Here is a 26,789-nt window from a genome sequence, read left to right as displayed (position 1 = left end):
TGAGCGGACTCGGAGTTGCAACGGTAGCGCGTCTGACTCCAGATCAGTAGGTTAAAAGTTCGAATCACGTCCGGGTCAAATTCTATTTTTATTATTTTCACCTATCTGTCTATCTACTTATTTGTCTGTCTAAAATGACTTGTCCCTTTACCTGTGATCATCGACATACGGCCGTGCAAAACATGCTACCACGTGTGTGCGAACGGCTACCCTAAGCGGACCTATGCGGCGCAACTTTAGCACGTCTGACTCCAGATCAGAAGGTTGCGTGTTCTAATCAAGTCCGGGTCAAATTCTTCTTTTTTATTATTTTCATCTGTCTATCCACTTATTTGTCTGTCTACAATGACTTGTCTCCTTACCTGTGCTTCATCGACAGAAGGCCGAGCAAAACATGCTACCGCGTGTGTGCGAACGGCTACACTAAGTGTACTCGGTGGCGATATGGTAGCACATCTGACTCCAGATCACAAGATTGCGTGTTCGAATCACGTCCGGGTCAAATCCTCTTTTTTATTATTTTTATCTATCTGTCTATCTACTTATCTGTATGTCTACAATGACTTGTCTCTTTACCTGTGCTTCATCGACAGAAGGCCGAGCAAAACATGCTACCACGGGTGTGCGAATGGTTACCTAAAGGACTCGATGGCGACACGGTAGCACGTCTCACTCCAGATCAGAAGGTGGCGTGTTCGAATCACGTCCGGGTCAAATTCTCTTTTTTATTATTTTCATCTGTTTATCTTTTTATTTGTCTGTCTACGATGACTTGTCTCCTTACCTGTGCTTCATCGACAGAAGGCCGAGCAAAACATGCTACCGCGTGTGTGCGAACGGCTACACTAAGTGTACTCGGTGGCGATATGGTAGCACATCTGACTCCAGATCACAAGATTGCGTGTTCGAATCACGTTCGGGTAAAGTTCTCTTTTTTACTATTTTCATCTATCTGTCTATCTACTTACTTGTCTGTCTACAATGACTCATCTCTTAAGGTGTGCTTCATCGACAGAAGGCCGAGCAAATCATGCTACCACGTGTGTGCGAACGGCTGCCCTGAGCGGACTCGGAGTTGCAACGGTAGGGCGTCTGAGTTCCAGATCAGTAGGTTAAATGTTCGAATCTCGTCCGTGTCAAATTCTCTTTTTTATTATTTTCATGTATTTTGTCTATCTACTTATTTGTCTGTCTACAATGACTTGTCTCGTTACCTGTGCTTCATCGACAGAAGGCCGAGCAAAACAAGCTACCGCGTGTGTGCGAACGGCTACGCTAAGTGTATTCGGTGGCGACACGGTAGCGCGTATTACTCCAGATCAGAGGGTTGCGTGTTCGAATCACGTCCGTGTTAAGTTCTCGTTTTTGTTATTTTCATCTGTCTATCTACCTCTTTGTCTGTGTACAATGACTTGTCTCTTTACCTGTGCGTCATCGACAGAAGGCCGAGCACATCATGCTACCGCGTGTGTGCGAACGGCTACCCTAAGTGGATTCGATGGCGACACGGTAGCACGTCTGACTCCAGATCAGAAGGTTGCGTGTTCGAATCACGTCCGGGTAAAAGTCTATTTTTATTATTTTCATCTATCTGTCTATCTACTTATTTGTCTGTCTACAATGACTCTTCTCTTTAGCTGTGCTTTCTCGACAGAAGGCCGAGCAAAGCATGCTACCACGTGTGTGCGAACGGCCACCCTAAACGTAGTCGGTCGCGACATGTTAACATGTCTGACTCCAGATCAGAAGGTTGCGTGTTCGAATCACGTCGATGTGAAGTTCTCTCTTTTGTTATTTTCATCTATCCGTCTATCTACTTATTTGTCTGTCTAAAATGACTTGTCCCTTTAACTGTGCTTCATCGACAGAAGGCCGAGAAAACATGCTACCACGTGTGGGCGAACGGCTACCCTATGCGGACTCGGTGGCGCAACGGTAGTGCGTCTGACTCCAGATCAGAAGGTTGCGTGTTCGAATCACGTCGGGGTCAAATTCTCTTTTTTAGTGTTTTCAACTATCTGTCTACTTATTTGTCTGTCTACAATGACTTCCCTCTTAACCTATGCTTCATCGACAGAAGGCTGAGCAATACATGCTACTGCGTGTGTGCGAACGGCTACACTAAGTCAACTCGGTGGCGACCCGGTAGGACGTCTGACTCCAGATCAGAAGGTTGCGTGTTCGAATCACGTCGATGTGAAGTTCTCTCTTTTGTTATTTTCATCTATCTGTCTATCTACTTATTTCTCTGTATGCAATGACTTGTCCCTTTACCTGTGCTTCATCGACAGAAGGCCGAGCAAAACATGCTACCGCGTGTGTGCGAACGGTTACTCTAAGCGGACTCAGTGGCGCAACTTTAGCACGTCTGACTCCAGATCAGAAGGTTGCGTGTTCGAATCAAGTCCGGGTCAAGTTCTTTTTTTTTCATCTGTCTATTCACTTATTTTTCTGTCTACAATTACTTGTCTCTTTACCTGTGCTTCATCGACAGAAGACTGAGCAAAACATGCTACCGCGTGTGTGCGAACGGCTACACGAAGTGTACTGGGTGGCGATACGGTACCACGTCTCAACCAGATCACAAGGTTGCGTGTTCGAATCACGTTCGGGTAAAATCCTCTTTTTTATTATTTTCGTCTATCTGTCTATCTACTTATCTGTATGTCTACAATGACTTGTCTCTATACCTGTGCTTCATCGACAGAAGGCCGAGCAAAACTTGCTACCACGTGTGTGCGAATGGTTACCTAACGGACTCGGTGGCGACACGGTAGCGCGTCTGACTTCAGAACAGAAGGTTGCGTGTTCGAATCACGTCCGGGTCAAATTCTCTTTCTTATTATTTTCATCTGTCTATCTACTTATTTGTCTGTCTACAATGACTTGTCTTTTACCTGTGCTTCATCGACAGAAGGCCGAGCAAAACATGCTACCGCGTGTGTGCGAACGGCTACACTAAGTGTACTGGGTGGCGATACGGTAGCACGTCTCACTCCAGATCACAAGGTTGCGTGTTCGAATCACGTCCGGGTCAAATCTTCTTGTTTATTATTTTCATCTAACTGTCTATCTACTTATCTGTATGTCTACAATGACTTGTCTCTTTACCTGTGCTTCATCGGCAGAAGACCGAGAAAACATGCTACCACGTGTGTGCGAACGGCTACCCTATGCGGACTCGGTGGCGCAACGGTAGTGCGTCTGACTCCAGATCAGAAGGTTGCGTGTTCTAATCACGTCCGCGTCAAACTCTCTCTTTAGTATTTTCATCTATCTGTCTATCTACTTATTACTCTGTCTGCAATGACTTGTCCCTTTACCGGTGCTTCATCGACAGAAGGCCGAGCAAAACATGCTACCGCGTGTGTGCGAACGGTTACTCTAAGCGGACTCAGGGGCGCAACTTTAGCACGTCTGACTCCAGATCAGGAGGTTGCGTGTTCGAATCAAGTCCGGGTCAAATTCTCTTTTTTATTATTTTCATCTCTTTATCTTTTTATTTGTCTGTCTACGATGACTTGTCTCTTTACCTGTGCTTCATCGACAGAAGGCCGAGCGAAACATGCTACCGCGTGTGTACGAACGACTTCACTAAGTGGACTCGGTGGCGACACGGTAGCACGTCCGACTCCAGATCAGAAGGTTGCGGGTTCGAATCACGTTCGGGTCAAGTTCTCTTTTTTACTATTTTCATCTATCTGTCTATCTACTTACTTGTCTGTCTACAATGACTCTTCTCTTTAGGTGTGCTTCATCGACAGAAGGCCGAGCAAATCATGCTACCACGTGTGTGCGAACGGCTGCCCTGAGCGGACTCGAAGGTGCAACGGTAGCGCGTCTGACTTCAGATCAGTAGGTTAAATGTTCGAATCACGTCCGGGTCGAATTCTCTTTTTTATTATTTTCATCTAATTGTTTATCTACTTATTTGTCTGTCTACAATGACTTGTCTCGTTACCTGTGTTTCATCGACAGAAGGCCGAGCAAAACAAGCTACCGCGTGTGTGCGAACGGCTACGCTAAGTGGATTCGGTGGCGACACGGTAGCGCGTATTACTCCAGATCAGAGGGTTGCGTGTTCGAATCACGTCCGTGTTAAGTTCTCGTTTTTGTTATTTTCATCTGTCTATCTACCTCTTTGTCTGTGTACAATGACTTGTTTCTTTACCTGTGCCTCATCGACAGAAGGCCGAGCAAAACCTGCTACCACGTGTGTGCGAACGGCTACCCTAAACAGACGCGGTGGCGACACGGTAGCACGTCTGACTCCAGATCAGAAGGTTGCGAGTTTGAATCACGTCCGGGTCAAATTCGCTTATTTATTATTTTAATCTATTTGTGTATCTACTTATTTGTCGTTCTACAAAGACTTGTCTCTTTACCTGTGCTTCATCGACAGATGGCCGAGCAAAACATGCTACCGCGTGTGTGCATACGGCTACACTGAGTGGACTCGGTGGCGACACGGTAGCACGTCTGACTCCAGATCAGAAGGTCGCGTGTTCGAATCACGTCCGGGTCAAATTCTCTTTTTTATTATTTTCATCTATTTGTCTATCTAATTATTTGTCTGTCTACAATGACTTGTCTCGTTACCTGTGCTTCATCGACAGAAGGCCGTGCAAAACAAGCTACCGCGTGTGTGAGAACGGCTACGCTAAGTGGATTCGGTGGCGACACGTTAGCGCGTCTTACTCCAGATCAGAGGGTTGCGTCTTCGAATCACGTCCGGGTAAAAGTCTATTTTTATTATTTTCATCTATCTGTCTATCTACTTATTTGTCTGTCTACAATGACTCTTCTCTTTAGCTGTGCTTTCTCGACAGAAGGCCGAGCAAAGCATGCTACCACGTGTGTGCGAACGGCCACCCTAAACGGACTCGGTCGCGACATGTTAACATGTCTGACTCCAGATCAGAAGGTTGCGTGTTCGAATCACGTCGATGTGAAGTTCTCTCTTTTGTTATTTTCATCTATCCGTCTATCTACTTATTTGTCTGTCTAAAATGACTTGTCCCTTTAACTGTGCTTCATCGACAGAAGGCCGAGAAAACATGCTACCACGTGTGGGCGAACGGCTACCCTATGCGGACTCGGTGGCGCAACGGTAGTGCGTCTGACTTCAGATCAGAAGGTTGCGTGTTCGAATCACGTCGGATTCAAATTCTCTTTTTTATTGTTTTCAACTATCTGTCTACTTATTTGTCTGTCTACAATGACTTCTCTCTTAACCTATGCTTCATCGACAGAAGGCCGAGCAATACATGCTACTGCGTGTGTGCGAACGGCTACACTAAGTCAACTCGGTGGCGACCCGGTAGGACGTCTGACTCCAGATCAGAAGGTTGCGTGTTCGAATCACGTCGATGTGAAGTTCTCTCTTTTGTTATTTTTTTCTATCTGTCTATCTACTTATTTCTCTGTCTGCAATGACTTGTCCCTTTACCTGTGCTTCATCGACAGAAGGCCGAGCAAAACATGCTACCGCGTGTGTGCGAACGGTTACTCTAAGCGGACTCAGTGGCGCAACTTTAGCACGTCTGACTCCAGATCAGAAGGTTGCGTGTTCGAATCAAGTCCGGGTCAAGTTCTTTTTTTTTTTCATCTGTCTATTCACTTATTTGTCTGTCTACAATTACTTGTCTCTTTACCTGTGCTTCATCGACAGAAGGCCGAGCAAAACATGCTACCGCGTGTGTGCGAACGGCTACACGAGGTGTACTGGGTGGCGATACGGTACCACGTCTCACTCCAGATCACAAGGTTGCGTGTTCGAATCACGTTCGGGTAAAATCCTCTTTTTTATTATTTTCATCTATCTGTGTATCTACTTATTTGTCTGTCTACAAAGACTTGTCTCTTTACCTGTGCTTCATCGACAGAAGGCCGAGCAAAACATGCTACCGCGTGTGTGCATACGGCTACACTGAGTGGACTCGGTGGCGACACAGTAGCACGTCTGACTCCAGATCAGAAGGTTGCGTGTTCGAATCACGTCCGGGTCAAATTCTCTTTTTTATTATTTTCATCTATCTGTCTATCTACTTATTTGTCTGTCTACAATGACTCTTCTCTTTAGCTGTGCTTTCTCGACAGAAGGCCGAGCAAAGCATGCTACCACGTGTGTGCGAACGGCCACCCTAAACGGACTCGGTCGCGACATGTTAACATGTCTGACTCCAGATCAGAAGGTTGCGTGTTCGAATCACGTCGATGTGAAGTTTTCTTTTTTGTTATTTTTATCTATCCGTCTATCTACTTATTTTTCTGTCTAAAATGACTTGTCCCTTTAACTGTGCTTCATCGACAGAAGGCCGAGAAAACATGCTACCACGTGTGTGCGAACGGCTACCCTATGCGGACTCGGTGGCGCAACGGTAGTGCGTCTGACTTCAGATCAGAAGGTTGCGTGTTCGAATCACGTCGGGGTCAAATTCTCTTTTTTATTGTTTTCAACTATCTGTCTACTTATTTGTCTGTCTACAATGACTTCTCTCTTAACCTATGCTTCATCGACAGAAGGCCGAGCAATACATGCTACTGCGTGTGTGCGAACGGCTACACCAAGTCAACTCGGTGGCGACCCGGTAGGACGTCTGACTCCAGATCAGAAGGTTGCGTGTTCGCATCACGTTCGGGTCAAGTTCTCTTTTTTAGTATTTTCATCTATCTGTCTATCTACTTACTTGTCTGTCTACAATGACTCTTCTCTTTAGGTGTGCTTCATCGACAGAAGGCCGAGCAAATCATGCTACCACGTGGGTGCGAACGGCTGCCCTGAGCGGACTCGCAGGTGCAACGGTAGCGCGTCTGACTCCAGATCAGTAGGTTAAATGTTCGAATCACGTCCGGGTCAAATTCTCTTTTTATTATTTTCATCTAATTGTCTATCTACTTATTTGTCTGTCTACAATGACTTGTCTCGTTACCTGTGCTTCATCGACAGAAGGCCGAGCAAAAAAAGCTGCCGCGTGTGTGCGAACGGCTGCGCTAAGTGGATTCGGTGGCGACACGGTAGCGCGTAATACTCCAGATCAGACGGTTGCGTGTTCGAATCACGTCCGTGTTAATTTCTCGTTTTTGTTATTTTCATCTGTCTATCTACCTCTTTGTCTGTCTACAATGACTTGTCTCTTTACCTGTGCTGCATCGACAGAAGGCCGATCAAAACATGCTACCGCGTGTGTGCGAACGGCTACACAAAGTGGACTCGGTGGTGACACAGTAGCACGTCTGACTCCAGATCAGAAGGTTGCGGGTTCGAATCACGTTCAGGTCAAGTTCTCTTTTTTACTATTTTCTTCTATCTGTCTATCTACTTATTTGTCTGTCTACAATGACTCTTCTCTTTAGGTGTGCTTCATCGACAGAAGGCCGAGCAAATCAATGCTACCACGTGTGTGCGAACGGCTACCCTAAACGGACGCGGTGGCGACACGGTAGCACGTCTGAATCCAGATCAGAAGGTTGCGAGTTTGAATCACGTCCGGGTCAAATTCGCTTTTTTATTATTTTCATCTATCTGTCTATCTACTTATTTGTCTGTCTACAAAGACTTGTCTCTTTACCTGTGCTTCATCGACAGAAGGCGGAGCAAATCATGCTACCGCGTATGTGCGAACGGCTACCCTAAGCGGATTCGATGGTGACACGATAGCACGTCTGACTCCAGATCAGAAGGTTGCGTGTTCGAATCACGTCCGGGTAAAAGTCTCTTTTTAATTTTTTCATCTATCTGTCTATCTACTTATTTGTCTGTCTACAATGACTCTTCTCTTTAGCTGTGCTTCCTCGACAGGAGGCCAAGCAAAACATGCTACCACGTGTGTGCGAACGGCCACCCTAAACGGACTCGGTGGCGACATGTTAGCATGTGTGACTCCAGATCAGAAGGTTGCGAGTATGAATCACGTCTGGATCAAGTTTCCTTTTTTCTTATTTTCATCAATCTGTCTATCTACTTATTTGTCTGTCTACAATGACTTGTCTCTTTACCTGTGCTTCATCGACTGAAGGCCGAGCAAATCATGCTACCACGTGTGTGCATACGGCTACCCTAAACGGACGCGGTGGCGACACGGTAGCACGTCTGACTCCAGATCAGAAGGTTGCGAGTTTGAATCACGTCGGGGTCAAATTCGCTTATTTATTATTTTCATCTATCTGTGTATCTACTTATTTGTCTGTCTACAAAGACTTGTCTCTTTACTTGTGCTTCATCGACAGAAGGCCGAGCAAAACATGCTACCACGTGTGTGCGAACGGCTGCCCTGGGCGGACTCGGAGGTGCAACGGTAGCGCGTCTGACTCCAGATCAGTAGGTTAAATGTTCGAATCACGTCCGGGTCAAATTCTCTTTTTATTATTTTCATCTATCTGTCTATCTACTTATTTGTCTATCTAAAATTACTTGTCCCTTTACCAGTGCTTCATCGACATAAGGCCGTGCAAAACATGCTACCACGTGTGGGCGAACGGCTACCCTAAGCGGACTCGGTGGCACAACTTTAGCACGTCTGACTCCAGATCAGAAGGTTGCGCGTTCTAATCACGTCCGCGTCAAATTCTCTTTTTAGTAGTTTCATCTATCTGTCTATCTACTTATTTGTCTATCTGCAATGACTTGTCCCTTTATCTGTGCTTCATCGACAGAAAGCCGAGCAAAACATGCTCCAGCGTGTGTGCGAACAATTACTCTAAGCGGACTCAGTGGCGCAACTTTAGCACGTCTGACTTCAGATCAGAAGGTTGCGTGTTCGAATCAAGTCCGGGTGAAATTCTTTTTTGTATTATTTTCATCTGTCTATCCACTTATTTGTCTGTCTACAATGACTTGTCTATTTACCAGTGCTGCATCGACAGAAGGCCGAGCAAAACATGCTACCGCGTGTGTGCGTATGGGTACACTAAGTGGACTCGGTGGCAACCCGGTAGCACGTCTGACTCCAGATCAGAAGGTTGCGTGTTCGAATCACGTCCGCGTCAAGCTCTCTTTTATTATTTTCATCTGTCTATCTACTTATTTGTCTGTCTACAATGACATGTCTCTTTACCTGTGCTTCATCGACAGAAGGCCGAGCAAATCATGCTACCGCGTGTGTGCGAACGGCTACCCTAGACTGATTCAAAGGCGACACGGTAGCACGTCTGACTCCAGATCAGAAGGTTGCGTGTTCGAATCACGTCCGGGTAAAGGCTCTCTTTATTATTTACATCTATCTGTCTATCTACTTATTTGTCTGTCTCCAATAACTCTTCTCTTTAGCTGTGCTTCCTCGACAGAAGGCCGAGCAAATCATGCTACCACGTGTGTGCGAACGGCCACCCTAAACGGACTCGGTGGCGCAACGTTACCGCGTCTGACTCCAGATCAGAAGGTTGCGTGTTCGAATCACGTCCGGGTCAAGTTCTCTTTTTATTATTTTCATCTGTCTATCTACTTATTTCTCTGTCTACAATGACATGTCTCTTTACCTGTGCTTCATCGACAGAAGGCCGAGCAAATCATGCTACCGCGTGTGTGCGAACGGCTACCCTAAGCGGACTCGGAGGTGCAACGGTAGCGCGTCTGACTCCAGATCAGAAGGTTGCGTGTTGGAATCACGTCCGGGTAAAAGTCTCTTTTTATTATTTTCATCTATCTGTCTATCTACTTATTTGTCTGTCTACAATGACTTGTCTCTTTACCTGTGCTTCATCGACAGAAGGCCGAGCAAAACATGCTACCACGTGTGTGCGAACGGCTGCCCTAAGCGGACTCGGTGGCACAACTTTAGCACGTCTGACTCCAGATCAGAAGGTTGCGTGTTCTAATCACGTCCGCGTCAAATTCTCTTTTTAGTAGTTTCATCTATCTGTCTATCTACTTATTTGTCTATCTGCAATGACTTGTCCCTTTACCTGTGCTTCATCGACAGAAGGCCGAGCAAAACATGCTACAGCGTGTGTGCGAACAATTACTCTAAGCGGACTCAGTGGCGCAACTTTAGCACGTCTGACTCCAGATCAGAAGGTTGCGTGTTCGAATCAAGTCCGGGTCAAATTCTTTTTTGTATTATTTTCATCTGTCTATCCACCTATTTGTATGTCTACAATGACTTGTCTCTTTACCTGTGCTTCATCGACAGAATGCAGAGCAAAACATGCTACCGCGTGTGTGCGAACGGCTACACTAAGTGTACTCGGTGGCGATACGGTAGCACTTCTGACTACCGATCACAAGGTTGCTTGTTCGAATCAGGTCTGGGTCAAATCCTCTTTTTTATTATTTTCATCTATCTGTCTATCTACTTATCTGTGTGTCTACAATGACTTGTCTCTTTACCTGTGCTTCATCGACAGAAGGCCGAGCAAAACATGCTACCACGTGTGTGCGAATGGTTACCTAACGGACTCGGTGGCGAACTGTTAGCGCGTCCGACTCCAGATCAGAAGGTTGCGTGTTCGAATCGCGTCCGGGTCAAATTCTCTTTCTTATTATTTTCATCTGTCTATCTACTTATTTGTCTGTCTACAATGACTTGTCTCTTTACCTGTGCTGCATCGACAGAAGGCCGATCAAAACATGCTACCGCGTGTGTGCGAACGGCTACACAAAGTGGACTCGGTGGTGACACAGTAGCACGTCTGACTCCAGATCAGAAGGTTGCGGGTTCGAATCACGTTCAGGTCAAGTTCTCTTTTTTACTATTTTCTTCTATCTGTCTATCTACTTATTTGTCTGTCTACAATGACTCTTCTCTTTAGGTGTGCTTCATCGACAGAAGGCCGAGCAAATCATGCTACCACGTGTGTGCGAACGGCTACCCTAAACGGACGCGGTGGCCACACGGTAGCACGTCTGACTCCAGATCAGAAGGTTGCGAGTTTGAATCACGTCCGGGTCTAATTCGCTTTTTTATTATTTTCATCTATCTGTCTATCTACTTATTTGTCTGTCTACAATGACTTGTCTCTTTACCTGTGCTTCATCGACAGAAGGCTGAGCAAATCATGCTACCGCGTGTGTGTGAACGGCTACCCTAAGCGGATTCGATGGTGACACGATAGCACGTCTGACTCCAGATCAGAAGGTTGCGTGTTCGAATCACGTCCGGGTAAAAGTCTCTTTTTATTATTTTCATCTTTCTGTCTATCTACTTATTTGTCTGTCTACAATGACTCTTCTCTTTAGCTGTGCTTCCTCGACAGGAGACCAAGCAAAACATGCTACCACGTGTGTGCGAACGGCCACCCTAAACGGACTCGGTGGCGACATGTTAGCATGTGTGACTCCAGATCAGAAGGTTGCGAGTATGAATCACGTCTGGATCAAGTTTCCTTTTTTCTTATTTTCATCAATCTGTCTATCTACTTATTTGTCTGTCTACAATGACTTGTCTCTTTACCTGTGCTTCATCGACTGAAGGCCGAGCAAATCATGCTACCACGTGTGTGCATACGGCTACCCTAAACGGACGCGGTGGTGACACGGTAGCACGTCTGACTCCAGATCAGAAGGTTGCGATTTTGAATCACGTTAGGGTCAAATTCGCTTATTTATTATTTTCATCTATCTGTGTATCTACTTATTTGTCTGTCTACAAAGACTTGTCTCTTTACCTGTGCTTCATCGACAGAAGGCCGAGCAAATCATGCTACCGCGTGTGTGCGAACGGCTACCTTAAGCGGATTCGATGGTGACACTATAGCACGTCTGACTCCAGATCAGTAGGTTAAATGTTCGAATCACGTCCGGGTCAAATTCTCTTTTTATTATTTTCATCTATCTGTCTATCTACTTATTTGTCTGTCTAAAATTACTTGTCCCTTTACCTGTGCTTCATCGACATAAGGCCGTGCAAAACAGGCTACCACGTGTGGGCGAACGGCTACCCTAAGCGGATTCGATGGCACAACTTTAGCACGTCTGACTCCAGATCAGAAGGTTGCGTGTTTTAATCACGTCCGCGTCAAATTCTCTTTTTAGTAGTTTCATCTATCTGTCTATCTACTTATTTGTCTATCTGCAATGACTTGTCCCTTTATCTGTGCTTCATCGACAGAAGGCCGAGCAAAACATGCTCCAGCGTGTGTGCGAACAATTACTCTAAGCGGACTCAGTGGCGCAACTTTAGCACGTCTGACTCCAGATCAGAAGGTTGCGTGTTCGAATCAAGTCCGGTTCAAATTCTTTTTTGTAATATTTTCATCTGTCTATCCACTTATTTGTTTGTCTACAATGACTTGTCTCTTTACCAGTGCTGCATCGACAGAAGGCCGAGCAAAACATGCTACCGCGTGTGTGCGTACGGGTACACTAAGTGGACTCGGTGGCAACCCGGTAGCACGTCTGACTCCAGATCAGAAGGTTGCGTGTTCGAATCACGTCCGCGTCAAGCTCTCTTTTTATTATTTTCATCTGTCTATCTACTTATTTGTCTGTCTACAATGACATGTCTCTTTACCTGTGCTTCATCGACAGAAGGCCGAGCAAATCATGCTACCGCGTGTGTGCGAACGGCTACCCTAGACTGATTCGATGGCGACACGGTAGCACGTCTGACTCCAGATCAGAAGGTTGCGTGTTCGAATCACGTCCGGGTAAAAGTCTCTCTTTATTATTTTCATCTGTCTGTCTATCTACTTATTTGTCTGTCTCCAATAACTCTTCTCTTTAGCTGTGCTTCCTCGACAGAAGGCCGAGCAAATCATGCTACCACGTGTGTGCGAACGGCCACCCTAAACGGACTCGGTGGCGACATATTAGCATGTCTGACTACAGATCAGAAGGTTGCGAGCTTGAATCACGTCTAGATCGAATTTCCTTTTTTCTTATTTTCATCATTCTGTCTATCTATTTATTTGTCTCTCTACAATGATTGTCTCTTTACCTGTGCTTCATCGACAGAAGGCCGAAAAAACATGCTACCACGTGTGTGCGAACGGCTACCCTAAGCGGACTCGGTGGCGCAACGGTAGCGCGTCTGACTCCAGATCAGAAGGTTGCGTGTTCGAATCACGTCCGGGTCAAGTTCTCTTTTTATTATTTTCATCTGTATATCTACTTATTTGTCTGTCTACAATGACATGTCTCTTTACCTGTGCTTCATCGACAGAAGGCCGAGCAAATCATGCTACCGCGTGTGTGCGAACGGCTACCCTAAGCGGATTCGATGGCGACACGGTAGCACGTCTGACTCCAGATCAAAAGGTTGCGTGTTGGAATCACGTCCAGGTAAAAGTCTCTTTTTATTCTTTTCATCTATCTGTTTATCTACTTATTTGTCTGTCTACAATGATTTGTCTCTTTACCTGTGCTTCATCGACAGAAGGCCGAGCAAAACATGCTACCACGTGTGTGCGAACGGCTGCCCTGAGCGGACTCGGAGGTGCAACGGTAGCGCGTCTGACTCCAGATTAGTAGGTTAAATGTTCGAATCACGTCCGGGTCAAATTCTCTTTTTATTATTTTCATCTATCTGTCTATCTACTTATTTGTCTGTCTAAAATTACTTGTCCCTTTACCTGTGCTTCATCGACATAAGGCCGTGCAAAACATGCTACCACGTGTGGGCGAACGGCTACCCTAAGCGGACTCGGTGGCACAACTTTAGCACGTCTGACTGCAGATCAGAAGGTTGCGTGTTCTAATCACGTCCGCGTCAAATTCTTTTTTTAGTAGTTTCATCTATCTGTCTATCTACTTATTTGTCTATTTGCAATGACTTGTCCCTTTACCTGTGCTTTATCAACAGAAGGCCGAGCAAAACATGCTACAGCGTGTGTGCGAACAATTACTCTAAGCGGACTCAGTGGCGCAACTTTAGCACGTCTGACTCCAGATCAGAAGGTTGCGTGTTCGAATCAAGTCCGGGTCAAATTCTTTTTTGTAGTATTTTCATCTGTCTATCCACCTATTTGTCTGTCTACAATGACTTGTCTCTTTACCTGTGCTTCATCGACCGAATGCCGAGCAAAACATGCTACCACGTGTGTGCGAATGGTTACCTAACGGACTCGGTGGCGACACGATAGCACGTCTGACTCCAGATCAGAAGGTTGCGTGTTCGAATCACGTCCGGGTCAATTTCTCTTTTTTATTATTTTCATCTGTTTAACTTTTTATTTGTCTGTCTACGATGACTTGTCTCTTTACCTGTGTTTCATCGAAAGAAGGCCGAGCGAAACATGCTACCGCGTGTGTACGAACGGCTTCACTAAGTGGACTCGGTGGCGACACGGTAGCACGTCTGTCTCCATATCAGAAGGTTGCGTGTTCGAATCACGTCCCGGTCAAATTCTCTTTTTTCTTATTTTCTTCTATTTGTCTATCTACTTATTTGTCTGTGTACAATGACTTGTCTCGTTACCTGTGCTTCATCGACAGAAGGCCGAGCAAAACAAGCTACCGCGTGTGTGCGAACGGCTACCTCAGTGGACTCGGCGGCGACACGGTAGCGCGTCTTACTACGGATCAGAGGGTTGCGTGTTCGAATCACGTCCGTGTTAAGTTCTCGTTTTTGTTATTTTCATCTGTCTATCTACCTCTTTGTCTGTCTACAATGACTTGTTTCTTTACTTGTGCTTCATCGATAGAAGGCCGAGCAAAACATGCTACCACGTGTGTGCGAACGGCTACCCTAAGTGGACTCAGTGGCGAACTGTTAGCGCGTCCGACTCCAGATCAGAAGGTTGCGTGTTCGTATCGCGTCAGGGTCAAATTTTCTTTCTTATTATTTTCATCTGTCTATCTACTTATTTGTCTGTCTACAATGACTTGTCTCTTTACCTGTGCTGCATCGACAGAAGGCCGAGCAAAACATGCTACCGCGTGTGTGCGAACGGCTACAAAAAGTGGACTCGGTGGCGACACGGTAGCACGTCTGACTCCAGATCAGAGGGTTGCGTGTTCGAATCACGTCCGTGTTAGGTTTTTTTTATTATTTTTATGTATCTGTCTATCTACTTATTTGTCTGTCTACAACGACTTGTCTCTTTACCTGTGCTTCATCGATAGAAGGCCAAGCAAAACATGCTACCACGTGTGTGCGAACGGCTACCCTAAATGGACTCGGTGGCGAACTCTTAGCGCGTCCGACTCCAGATCAGAAGGTTGCGTGTTCGAATCGCGTCCGCGTCATATTTTCTTTCTTATTAATGTCATCTGTCTATCTACTTATTTGTCTGTCTACAACGACTTGTCTCTTTACCAGTGCTGCATCGACAGAAGGCCGAGCAAAACATGCTACCGCGTGTGTGTGTACGGGTACACTAAGTGGACTCGGTGGCAACCCGGTAGCGCGTCTGACTCCAGATCAGAAGGTTGCGTGTTCGAATCACGTCCGCGTCAAGCTCTCTTTTGATTATTTTCATCTGTCTATCTACTTATTTGTCTGTCTACAATGACATGTCTCATTACCTGTGCTTCATCGACAGAAGGCCGAGCAAATCATGCTACCGCGTGTGTGCGAACGGCTACCCTAGACTGATTCGATGGCGACACGGTAGCACGTCTGACTCCAAATCAGAAGGTTGCGTGTTCGAATCACGTCCGGGTAAAAGTCTCTCTTTATTATTTTCATCTATCTGTCTATCTACTTATTTGTCTGTCTCCAATAACTCTTCTCTTTAGCTGTGCTTCCTCGACAGAAGGCCGAGCAAATCATGCTACCACGTGTGTGCGAACGGCCACCCTAAACGGACTCGGTGGCGACATGTTAGCATGTCTGACTACAGATCAGAAGGTTGCGAGCTTGAATCACGTCTAGATCGAATTTCCTTTTTTCTTATTTTCATCATTCTGTCTATCTATTTATTTGTCTGTCTACAATGACTTGTCTCTTTACCTGTGCTTCATCGACAGAAGGCCGAAAAAACATGCTACCACGTGTGTGCGAACGGCTACCCTGAGCGGACTCGATGGCGCAACGGTAGCGCGTCTGACTCCAGATCAGAAGGTTGCGTGTTCGAATCACGTCCGGGTCAAGTTCTCTTTTTATTATTTTCATCTGTCTATCTACTTATTTGTCTGTCTACAATGACACGTCTCTTTACCTGTGCTTCATCGACAAAAGGCCGAGCAAATCATGCTACCACGTGTGTGCGAACGGCTACCCTAAGCGGATTCGATGGCGACACGGTAGCACGTCTCACTCCAGATCAGAAGGTTGCGTGTTGGAATCACGTCCGGGTAAAAGTCTCTGTTTATTATTTTCATCTATCTGTCTATCTACTTATTTGTCTGTCTACAATGACTTGTCTCTTTACCTGTGCTTCATCGACAGAAGGCCGAGCAAAACATGCTACCACGTGTGTGCGAACGGCTGCCCTGAGCGGACTCGGAGGTGCAACGGTAGCGCGTCTGACTCCAGATCAGTAGGTTAAATGTTCGAATCACGTCCGGGTCAAATTCTCTTTTTATTATTTTCATCTATCTGTCTATCTACTTATTTGTCTGTCTAAAATTACTTGTCCCTTTACCTGTGCTTCATCGACATAAGGCCGTGCAAAACATGCTACCACGTGTGGGCGAACGGCTACCCTAAGCGGACTCGGTGGCACAACTTTAGCGCGTCTGACTCCAGATCAGAAGGTTGCGTGTTCTAATCACGTCCGCGTCAAATTCTCTTTTTAGTAGTTTCATCTATCTGTCTATCTACTTATTTGTCTATCTGCAATGACTTGTCCCTTTACCTGTGCTTCATCTACAGAAGGCCGAGCAAAACATGCTACAGCGTATGTGCGAACAATTACTCTAAGCGGACTCAGTGGCGCAACTTTAGCACGTCTGACTCCAGATCAGAAGGTTGCGTGTTCGAATCAAGTCCGGGTCAAATTCTTTTTTGTATTATTTTCATCTGTCTATCCACCTATTTGTCTGTCTACAATGACTTGTCTCTTTACCTGTGCTTAATCGACAGAATGCCGATGAAAACATGCTACCGCGTGTGTGCGAACGGCTACACTAAGTGTACTCGGTGGCGATACGGTAGCACTTCTGACTACCGATCACAAGGTTGCGTGTTCGAATCAGGTCTGGGTCAAATCCTCTTTTTTGTTATTTTCATCTATCTGTCTATCTACTTATCTGTGTGTCTACAATGACTTGTCTCTTTACCTGTGCTTCATCGACAGAAGGCCGAGCAAAACATGCTACCACGTGTGTGCGAATGGTTACCTAACGGACTCGGTGGCGACACGGTAGCACGTCTGACTCCAGATCAGAAGGTTGCGTGTTCGAATCACGTCCGGGTCAAATTCTCTTTTTTATTATTTTCATCTGTTTAACTTTTTGTTTGTCTGTCTACGATGACTTGTCTCTTTACCTGTGTTTCATCGAAAGAAGGCCGAGCGAAACATGCTACCGCGTGTGTACGAACGGCTTCACTAAGTGGACTCGGTGGCGACACGGTAGCACGTCTGTCTCCATATCAGAAGGTTGCGTGTTCGAATCACGTCCCGGTCAAATTCTCTTTTTTCTTATTTTCTTCTATTTGTCTATCTACTTATTTGTCTGTGTACAATGACTTGTCTCGTTACCTGTGCTTCATCGACAGAAGGCCGAGCAAAACAAGCTACCGCGTGTGTGCGAACGGCTACTCTAAGTGGACTCGGTGGCGAACTGTTAGCGCGTCCGACTCCAGATCAGAAGGTTGCGTGTTCGAATCGCGTCCGGGTCAAATTCTCTTTCTTATTATTTTCATCTGTCTATCTACTTATTTGTCTGTCTACAATGACTTGTCTGTTTACCTGTGCTGCATCGACAGAAGGCCGATCAAAACATGCTACCGCGTGTGTGCGAACGGCTACACAAAGTGGACTCGGTGGTGACACAGTAGCACGTCTAACTCCAGATCAGAAGGTTGCGGGTTCGAATCACGTTCGGGTCAAGTTCTCTTTTTTACTATTTTCTTCTATCTGTCTATCTACTTATTTGTCTGTCTACAATGACTCTTCTCTTTAGGTGTGCTTCATCAACAGAAGGCCGAGCAAATCATGCTACCGCGTGTGTGCGAACGGCTACCCTAAGCGGATTCGATGGTGACACGATAGCACGTCTGACTCCAGATCAGAAGGTTGCGTGTTCGAATCACGTCCGGGTAAAAGTCTCTTTTTATTATTTTCATCTATCTGTCTATCTACTTATTTGTCTGTCTACAATGACTCTTCTCTTTAGCTGTGCTTCCTCGACAGGAGGCCAAGCAAAACATGCTACCACGTGTGTGCGAACGGCCACCCTAAACGGACTCGGTGGCGACATGTTAGCATGTGTGACTCCAGATCAGAAGGTTGCGAGTATGAACCACGTCTGGATCAAGTTTCCTTTTTTCTTATTTTCATCAATCTGTCTATCTACTTATTTGTCTGTCTACAATGACTTGTCTCTTTACCTGTGCTTCATCGACTGAAGACCGAGCAAATCATGCTACCACGTGTGTGCAAACGGCTACCCTAAACGGACGCGGTGGCGACACGGTAGCACGTCTGACTCCAGATCAGAAGGTTGCGAGTTTGAATCACGTCGGGGTCAAATTCGCTTATTTATTATTTTCATCTATCTGTGTATCTACTTATTTGTCTGTCTACAATGACTTGTCTCTTTACCTGTGCTTCATCGACAGAAGGCCGAGCAAATCATGCTACCGCGTGTGTGCGAACGGCTACCCTAAGCGGATTCGATGGCGACACGATAGCACGTCTGACTCCAGATCAGAAGGTTGCGTGTTCGAATCACGTCCGGGTAAAAGTCTCTCTTTATTATTTTCATCTATCTGTCTATCTACTTATTTGTCTGTCTCCAATAACTCTTCTCTTTAGCTGTGCTTCCTCGACAGAAGGCCGAGCAAATCATGCTACCACGTGTGTGCGAACGGCCACCCTAAACGGACTCGGTGGCGACATGTTAGCATGTCTGACTACAGATAAGAAGGTTGCGAGCTTGAATCACGTCTAGATCGAATTTCCTTTTTTCTTATTTTCGTCATTCTGTCTATCTATTTATTTGTCTCTCTACAATGACTTGTCTCTTTACCTGTGCTTCATCGACAGAAGGCCGAAAAAACATGCTACCACGTGTGTGCGAACGGCTACCCTAAGCGGACTCGGTGGCGCAACGGTAGCGCGTCTGACTCCAGATCAGAAGGTTGCGTGTTCGAATCACGTCCGGGTGAAGTTCTCTTTTTATTATTTTCATCTGTATATCTACTTATTTGTCTGTCTACAATGACATGTCTCTTTACCTGTGCTTCATCGACAGAAGGCCGAGCAAATCATGCTACCGCGTGTGTGCGAACGGCTACCCTAAGCGGATTCGATGGCGACACGGTAGCACGTCTGACTCCAGATCAGAAGGTTGCGTGTTGGAATCACGTCCGGGTAAAAGTCTCTTTTTATTATTTTCATCTATCTGTCTATCTACTTATTTGTCTGTCTACAATGACTTGTCTCTTTACCTGTGCTTCATCGACAGAAGGCCGAGCAAAACATGCTACCACGTGTGTGCGAACGGCTGCCCTGAGCGGACTCGGAGGTGCAACGGTAGCACGTCTGACTCCAGATCAGTAGGTTAAATGTTCGAATCACGTCCGGGTCAAATTCTCTTCTTATTATTTTCATCTATCTGTCTATCTACCTATTTGTCTGTCTAAAATTACTTGTCCCTTTACCTGTGCTTCATCGACATAAGGCCGTGCAAAACATGCTACGACGTGTGGGTGAACGGCTACCCTAAGCGGACTCGGTGGCACAACTTTAGCACGTCTGACTCCGGATCAGAAGGTTGCGTGTTTTAATCACGTCCGCGTCAAATTCTCTTTTTAGTAGTTTCATCTATCTGTCTATCTACTTATTTGTCTATCTGCAATGACTTGTCCCTTTACCTGTGCTTTATCGACAGAAGGCCTAGCAAAACATGCTACAGCGTGTGTGCGAACAATTACTCTAAGCGGACTCAGTGGCGCAACTTTAGCACGTCTGACTACAGATCAGAAGGTTGCGTGTTCGAATCAAGTCCGGGTCAAATTCTTTTTTGTATTATATTCATCTGTCTATCCACCTTTTTGTCTGTCTACAATGACTTGTCTCTTTACCTGTGCTTCATCGACAGAATGCCGAGCAAAACATGCTACCGCGTGTGTGCGAACGGGTACACTAAGTGTACTCGGTGGCGATACGGTAGCACTTCTGACTACCGATCACAAGGTTGCGTGTTCGAATCAGGTCTGGGTCAAATCCTCTTTTTTATTATTTTCATCTATCTGTCTATCTACTTATCTGTGTGTCTACAATGACTTGTCTCTTTACCTGTGCTTCATCGACAGAAGGCCGAGCAAAACATGCTACCACGTGTGTGCGAATGGTTACCTAACGGACTCGGTGGCGACACAGTAGCACGTCTGACTCCAGATCAGAAGGTTGCGTGTTCAAATCACGTCCGGGTCAAATTCTTTTTTTTATTATTTTCATCTGTTTACCTTTTTATTTGTCTGTCTACGATGACTTGTCTCTTTACCTGTGTTTCATCGAAAGAAGGCCGAGCGAAACATGCTACCGCGTGTGTACGAACGCCTTCACTAAGTGGACTCGGTGGCGACACGGTAGCACGTCTGTCTCCATATCAGAAGGTTGCGTGTTCAAATCACGTCCCGGTCAAATTCTCTTTTTTCTTATTTTCTTCTATTTGTCTATCTACTTATTTGTCTGTGTACAATGACTTGTCTCGTTACCTGTGCTTCATCGACAGAAGGCCGAGCAAAACAAGCTACCGCGTGTGTGCGAACGGCTACGCTAAGTGGATTCGGTGGCGACACGGTAGCGCGTCTTACTACGGATCAGAGGGTTGCCATTTCGAATCACGTCCGTGTTAAGTTCTCGTTTTTGTTATTTTCATCTGTCTATCTACCTCTTTGTCTGTCTACAATGACTTGTTTCTTTACCTGTGCTTTATCGATAGAAGGCCGAGCAAAACATGCTACCACGTGTGTGCGAACGGCCACCCTAAACGGACTCGGTGGTGACATGTTAGCATGTCTGACTCCAGATCAGAAGGTTGCGAGTATGAATCACGTCTGCATCAAATTTCCTTTTTTTCTTATTTTCATCAATCTGTCTATCTACCTATTGGTCTGTCTACAATGACTTGTCTCTTTACCTGTGCTTCATTGACAGAAGGCCGAGAAAACATGCTACCACGTGTGTGCGAACGGCTACCCTAAGCGGACTCGGTGGCGCAACGGTAGCGCGTCTGACTCCAGATCAGAAGGTTGCGTGTTCGAATCATGTCGGGGTCAAATTCGCTTATTCATTATTTTCATCTATCTGTGTATCTACTTATTTGTCTGTCTACAAAGACTTGTCTCTTTACCTGTGCTTCCGCGACAGAAGGCCAAGCAAAACATGCTACCACGTGAGCGCGAATGGCCACACAAAACGGACTCGGTGGCGACATGTTAGCATGTATGACTACAGATCAGAATGTTGCGAGTTTGAATCACGTCTGGATCAAATTTCCTTTTTTCTTATTTTCATCAATCTGTCTATCTACTTATTTGTCTGTCTACAATGATTTCTCTCTTTACCTATGCTTCATCGACAGAAGGCCGAGCAATACATGCTACTGCGTGTGTGCGAACGGCTACACTAAGTCAATTCGGTGGCGACCCGGTAGGACGTCTGACTCCAGATCAGAAGGTTGCGTGTTCGAATCACGTCGATGTCAAATTCTCTTTTTATTATTCTCATCTATCTGTCTATCTACTTATTTGTCTGTCTAAAATGACTTGTCCCTTTTACCTGTGCTTCATCGACATAAGGCCGTGCAAAACATGCATCACGTGTGGGCGAACGGCTACCCTAAGCGGACTCGGTGGCGCAACTTTAGCACGTCTGACTCCAGATCAGAAGGTTGCCTGTTCTAATCACGTCCGCGTCAAATTCTCTTTTTAGTATTTTCATCTATCTGTCTATCTACTTATTTGTCTATCTGCAATGACTTGTCCCTTTACCTGTGCTTCATCGACAGAAGGCCGAGCAAAACATGCTACAGCGTGTGTGCGAACAATTACTCTAAGCGGACTCAGTGGCGCAACTTTAGCACGTCTGACTCCAGATCAGAAGGTTGCGTGTTCGAATCAAGTCTGGGTCAAATTCTTTTTTTTATTATTTTCATCTGTCTATCCACCTATTTGTCTGTCTACAATGACTTGTCTCTTTACCTGTGCTTCATCGACAGAAGGCCGAGCAAAACATGCTACCGCGTGTGTGAGAACGGCTGCACTAAGTGTACTCGGTGACGATACGGTAGCACGTCTGACTCCAGATCACATGGTTGCGTGTTCGAATCAGGTCTGGGTCAAATCCTCTGTTTTATTATTTTCATCTATCTGTCTATCTACTTATCTGTATATCTACAATGACTTGTCTCTTTACCTGTGCTTCATCGACAGAAGGCCGAGCAAAACATGCTACCACTTGTGTGCGAATGGTTACATAACGGACTCGGTGGCTACACGGTAGCACGTCTGACTCCAGATCAAAAGGTTGCGTGTTCGAATCACGTCCGGGTCAAATTCTCTTTTTTAATATTTTCATCTGTTTAACTTTTTATTTGTTTGTCTACGATGACTTGTCTCTTTACCTGTGCTTCATCGACAGAAGGCCGAGCGAAACATGCTACCGCGTGTGTACGAACGGCTTCACTAAGTGGACTCGGTGGCGACACGGTAGCACGGCTGTCTTCATATCAGAAGGTTGCGTGTTGGAATCACGTCCAGGTCAAATTCTCTTTTTTCTTATTTTCTTCTATTTGTCTATCTACTTATTTGTCTGTGTACAATGACTTGTCTCGTTCCATGTGCTTCATCGACAGAAGGCCGCGCAAAATAAGCTACCGCGTGTGTGCGAACGGCTACGCTAAGTGGATTCGGTGGCGAAACGGTAGCGCGTCTTACTACGGATCAGAGGGTTGCTTGTTCGAATCACGTCCGTGTTAGGTTCTCGTTTTTGTTATTTTCATCTGTCTATCTACTTATTTGTCTGTCTACAATGACTTGTCTCTTTACCTGTGCTGCATCGACAGAAGGCCAAGCAAAACATGCTACCACGTGTGTGCGAACGGCTACCCTAAACGGACTCGGTGGCGAACTCTTAGCACGTCCGACTCCAGATCAGAAGGATGCGTGTTCGAATCGCGTCCGGGTCATATTTTCTTTCTTATTATTTTCATCTGTCTATCTACTTATTTGTCTGTCTACAACGACTTGTCTCTTTACCAGTGCTGCATCGACAGAAGGCCGAGCAAAACATGCTACCGCGTGTGTGCGTACGGGTACACTAAGTGGACTCGGTGGCAACCCGGTAGCACGTCTGACTCCAGATCAGAAGGTTGCGTGTTCGAATCACGTCCGCGTCAAGCTCTCTTTTTATTATTTTCATCTGTCTATCTACCCTTTTGTCTGTCTACAATGACATGTCTCTTTACCTGTGCTTCATCGACAGAAGGCCGAGCAAATCATGCTACCGCGTGTGTGCGAACGGCTACCCTAGACTGATTCGATGGCGACACGGTAGCACGTCTGACTCAGATCAGAAGGTTGCGTGTTCGAATCACGTCTGGGTAAAAGTCTCTCTTTATTATTTTCATCTATCTGTCTATCTACTTATTTGTCTGTCTCCAATAACTCTTCTCTTTAGCTGTGCTTCCTCGACAGAAGGCCGAGCAAAACATGCTACCACGTGTGTGCGAACGGCCACCCTAAACGGACTCGGTGGCGACATGTTAGCATGTCTGACTACAGATCAGAAGGTTGCGAGCTTGAATCACGTCTAGATCGAATTTCCTTTTTTCTTATTTTCATCTTTCTGTCTATCTATTTATTTGTCTGTCTACAATGACTTGTCTCTTTACCTGTGCTTCATCGACAGAAGGCCGAAAAAACATGCTACCACGTGTGTGCGAACGGCTACCCTAAGCGGACTCGGTGGCGCAACGGTAGCGCGTCTGACTCCAGATCAGAAGGTTGCGTATTCGAATCACGTCCGGGTCAAGTTCTCTTTTCATTATTTTCATCTGTCTATCTACTTATTTGTCTGTCTACAATGACATGTCTCTTTACCTGTGCTTCATCGACAGAAGGCCGAGCAAATCATGCTACCGCGTGTGTGCGAACGGCTACCCTAAGCGGATTCGATGGCGACACGGTAGCACGTCTGACTCCAGATCAGAAGGTTGCGTGTTGGAATCACGTCCGGGTAAAAGTCTCTTTTTATAATTTTCATCTATCTGTCTATCTACTTATTTGTCTGTCTACAAGTACTCTTCTCTTTAGCTGTGCTTTCTCGACAGAAGGCCGAGCAAAACATGCTACCACGTGTGTGCGAACAGCCACCCTAAACGGACTCGGTGGCGACATGTTAGCATGTCTGACTCCAGATCAGAAGGTTGCGGGTATGAATCACGTCTGCATCAAATTTCCTTTTTTCTTGTTTTCATCAATCTGTCTATCTACCTATTTGTCTGTCTACAATGACTTGTCTCTTTACCTGTGCTTCATTGACAGAAGGCCGAGAAAACATGCTACCACGTGTGTGCGAACGGCTACCCTGAGCGGACTCGGTGGCGCAACGGTAGCGCGTCTGACTCCAGATCAGAAGGTTGCGTGTTCGAATCACGTCGGGGTCAAATTCTCTTTTTATTCTTTTCAACTATCTGTCTACTTATTTGTCTGTCTACAATGACTTCTCTCTTTACCTATGCTTCATCTGCAGAAGGCCGAGCAATACATGCTACCACGTGTGTGCGAACGGCTACCCTAAGCGGACTTGGTGGCGCAACTTTAGCATGTCTGACTCCAGATCAGAAGGTTGCGTGTTCGAATCACGTCCGGGTCAAATTCTCTTTCTTAATATTTTCATCTGTTTATCTTTTTATTTGTCTGTCTACGATGACTTGTCTCATTACCTGTGCTTCATCGACAGAAGGTCGAGCAAACATGCTACCGCGTGTGTACGAACGGCTTCACTAAGTGGACTCGGTGGCGACACGGTAGCACGTCCGACTCCAGATCAGAAGGTTGCGGGTTCGAATTAGGTTCGGGTCAAGTTCTCTTTTTTACTATTTTCATCTATCTGTCTATCTGCTTACTTGTCTGTCTACAATGACTCTTCTCTTTAGGTGTGCTTCATCGACAGAAGGCCGAGCAAATCATGCTACCACGTGTGTGCGAACGGCTCCCTGAGCGGACTCGGAGGTGCAACGGTAGCGCGTCTGACTCCAGATCAGTAGGTTAAATGTTCGAATCACGTCCGGGTCAAATTCTCTTTTTATTATTTTCATCTAATTGTCTATCTACTTATTTGTCTGTCTACAATGACTTGTCTCGTTACCTGTGCTTCATCGACAGAAGGCCGAGCAAAACAAGCTACCGCGTGTGTGCGAACGGCTGCGCTAAGTGGATTCGGTGGCGACACGGTAGCGCGTATTACTCCAGATCAGACGGTTGCGTGTTCGAATCACGTCCGTGTTAAGTTCTCGTTTATGTTATTTTCATCTGTCTATCTACCTCTTTGTCTGTGTTCAACGACTTGTTTCTTTACCTGTGCTTAATCGATAGAAGGCCGAGCAAAACATGCTACCACGTGTGTGCGAACGGCTACTCTAAGTGGACTCGGTGGTGAACTGTTAGCGCATCCGACTCCAGATCAGAAGGTTGCGTGTTTGAATCGCGTCCGGGTCAAATTCTCTTTCTTATTATATTCATCTGTCTATCTACTTATTTGTCTGTCTACAATGACTCTTCTCTTTAGGTGTGCTTCACCGACAGAAGGCCGAGCAAATCATGCTACCACGTGTGTGCGAACGGCTACCCTAAACGGACGCGGTGGCGACACGGTAGCACGTCTGACTCCAGATCAGAAGGTTGCGAGTTTGAATCACGTCCGGGTGAATTCGCTTTTTTATTATTTTCATCTATCTGTCTATCTACTTATTTGTCTGTCTACAATGACTTGTCTCTTTACCTGTGCTTGATCGACAGAAGGCCGAGCAAAACAAGGTACCGCGTGTGTGCGAACGGCTACGCTAAGTGGATTCGGTGGCGACACGGTAGCACGTCTGACTCCCGATCAGAGGGTTGCATGTTCGAATCGCGTCCGTGTTAGGTTCTCTTTTTTATTATTTTCATCCATCTGTCTATCTACTTATTTGTCTGTCTACAACGACTTGTCTCTTTACCTGTGCTTCATCGATAGAAGGCCAAGCAAAACATGCTACCACGTGTGTGCGAACAGCTACACTAAGTGGACTCGGTGGCGACACAGTAGCACGTCTGACACCTGATCAGAAGGTTGCGTGTTCGAATCAAGTCCGGGTCAAATTCTTTTTTGTATTATTTTCATCTGTCTATCCACCTATTTGTCTGTCTACAATGACTTGTCCCTTTACCTGTGCTTCATCGACAGAATGCCGAGCAAAACATGCTACCGCGTGTGTGCGAACGGCTACACTAAGTGTACTCGGTGGCGATACGGTAGCACTTCTGACTACCGATCACAAGGTTGCGTGTTCGAATCAGGTCTGGGTCAAATCCTCTTTTTTATTATTTTCATCTATCTGTATATCTACTTATCTGTGTGTCTACAATGACTTGTCTCTTTACCTGTGCTTCATCGACAGAAGGCCGAGCAAAACATGCTACCACGTGTGTGCGAATGGTTACCTAACGGACTCGGTGGCGACACGGTAGCACGTCTGACTCCAGATCAGAAGGTTGCGTGTTCGAATCACGTCCGGGTCAAATTCTCTTTTTTAT

At 45.9% G+C, this 26,789-nt stretch overlaps 8 non-coding genes across 8 annotated transcripts; all 8 read left to right on the top strand.

Annotated features, from left to right (window-relative positions):
• Positions 1 to 1,918: 1,918 nt before the first annotated feature.
• TRNAW-CCA (transfer RNA tryptophan (anticodon CCA)) lies at positions 1,919 to 1,990 on the top strand. Its single transcript has one exon. It is a non-coding gene; the product is annotated as a tRNA-Trp (tRNA).
• Positions 1,991 to 9,336: 7,346 nt separating this feature from the next.
• Positions 9,337 to 9,408, top strand: TRNAW-CCA (transfer RNA tryptophan (anticodon CCA)). The gene has a single exon. It is a non-coding gene; the product is annotated as a tRNA-Trp (tRNA).
• Positions 9,409 to 12,942: 3,534 nt separating this feature from the next.
• On the top strand, positions 12,943 to 13,014 carry TRNAW-CCA (transfer RNA tryptophan (anticodon CCA)). Its single transcript has one exon. It is a non-coding gene; the product is annotated as a tRNA-Trp (tRNA).
• A 2,883-nt stretch (positions 13,015 to 15,897) lies between these two features.
• On the top strand, positions 15,898 to 15,969 carry TRNAW-CCA (transfer RNA tryptophan (anticodon CCA)). Its single transcript has one exon. It is a non-coding gene; the product is annotated as a tRNA-Trp (tRNA).
• A 3,113-nt stretch (positions 15,970 to 19,082) lies between these two features.
• On the top strand, positions 19,083 to 19,154 carry TRNAW-CCA (transfer RNA tryptophan (anticodon CCA)). The gene has a single exon. It is a non-coding gene; the product is annotated as a tRNA-Trp (tRNA).
• A 2,046-nt stretch (positions 19,155 to 21,200) lies between these two features.
• Positions 21,201 to 21,272, top strand: TRNAW-CCA (transfer RNA tryptophan (anticodon CCA)). The gene has a single exon. It is a non-coding gene; the product is annotated as a tRNA-Trp (tRNA).
• A 2,682-nt stretch (positions 21,273 to 23,954) lies between these two features.
• Positions 23,955 to 24,026, top strand: TRNAW-CCA (transfer RNA tryptophan (anticodon CCA)). The gene has a single exon. It is a non-coding gene; the product is annotated as a tRNA-Trp (tRNA).
• A 563-nt stretch (positions 24,027 to 24,589) lies between these two features.
• TRNAW-CCA (transfer RNA tryptophan (anticodon CCA)) lies at positions 24,590 to 24,661 on the top strand. Its single transcript has one exon. It is a non-coding gene; the product is annotated as a tRNA-Trp (tRNA).
• Positions 24,662 to 26,789: the final 2,128 nt, after the last annotated feature.

Source organism: Rhipicephalus microplus, chromosome 5 (assembly GCF_043290135.1).
Source record: "Rhipicephalus microplus isolate Deutch F79 chromosome 5, USDA_Rmic, whole genome shotgun sequence".
NCBI classification, from domain to species: Eukaryota; Metazoa; Arthropoda; class Arachnida; order Ixodida; family Ixodidae; genus Rhipicephalus; species Rhipicephalus microplus.
The sequence above is the reverse complement of the archived record's forward strand: the minus strand, read 5'-3'. Positions and strand labels throughout refer to the sequence as shown.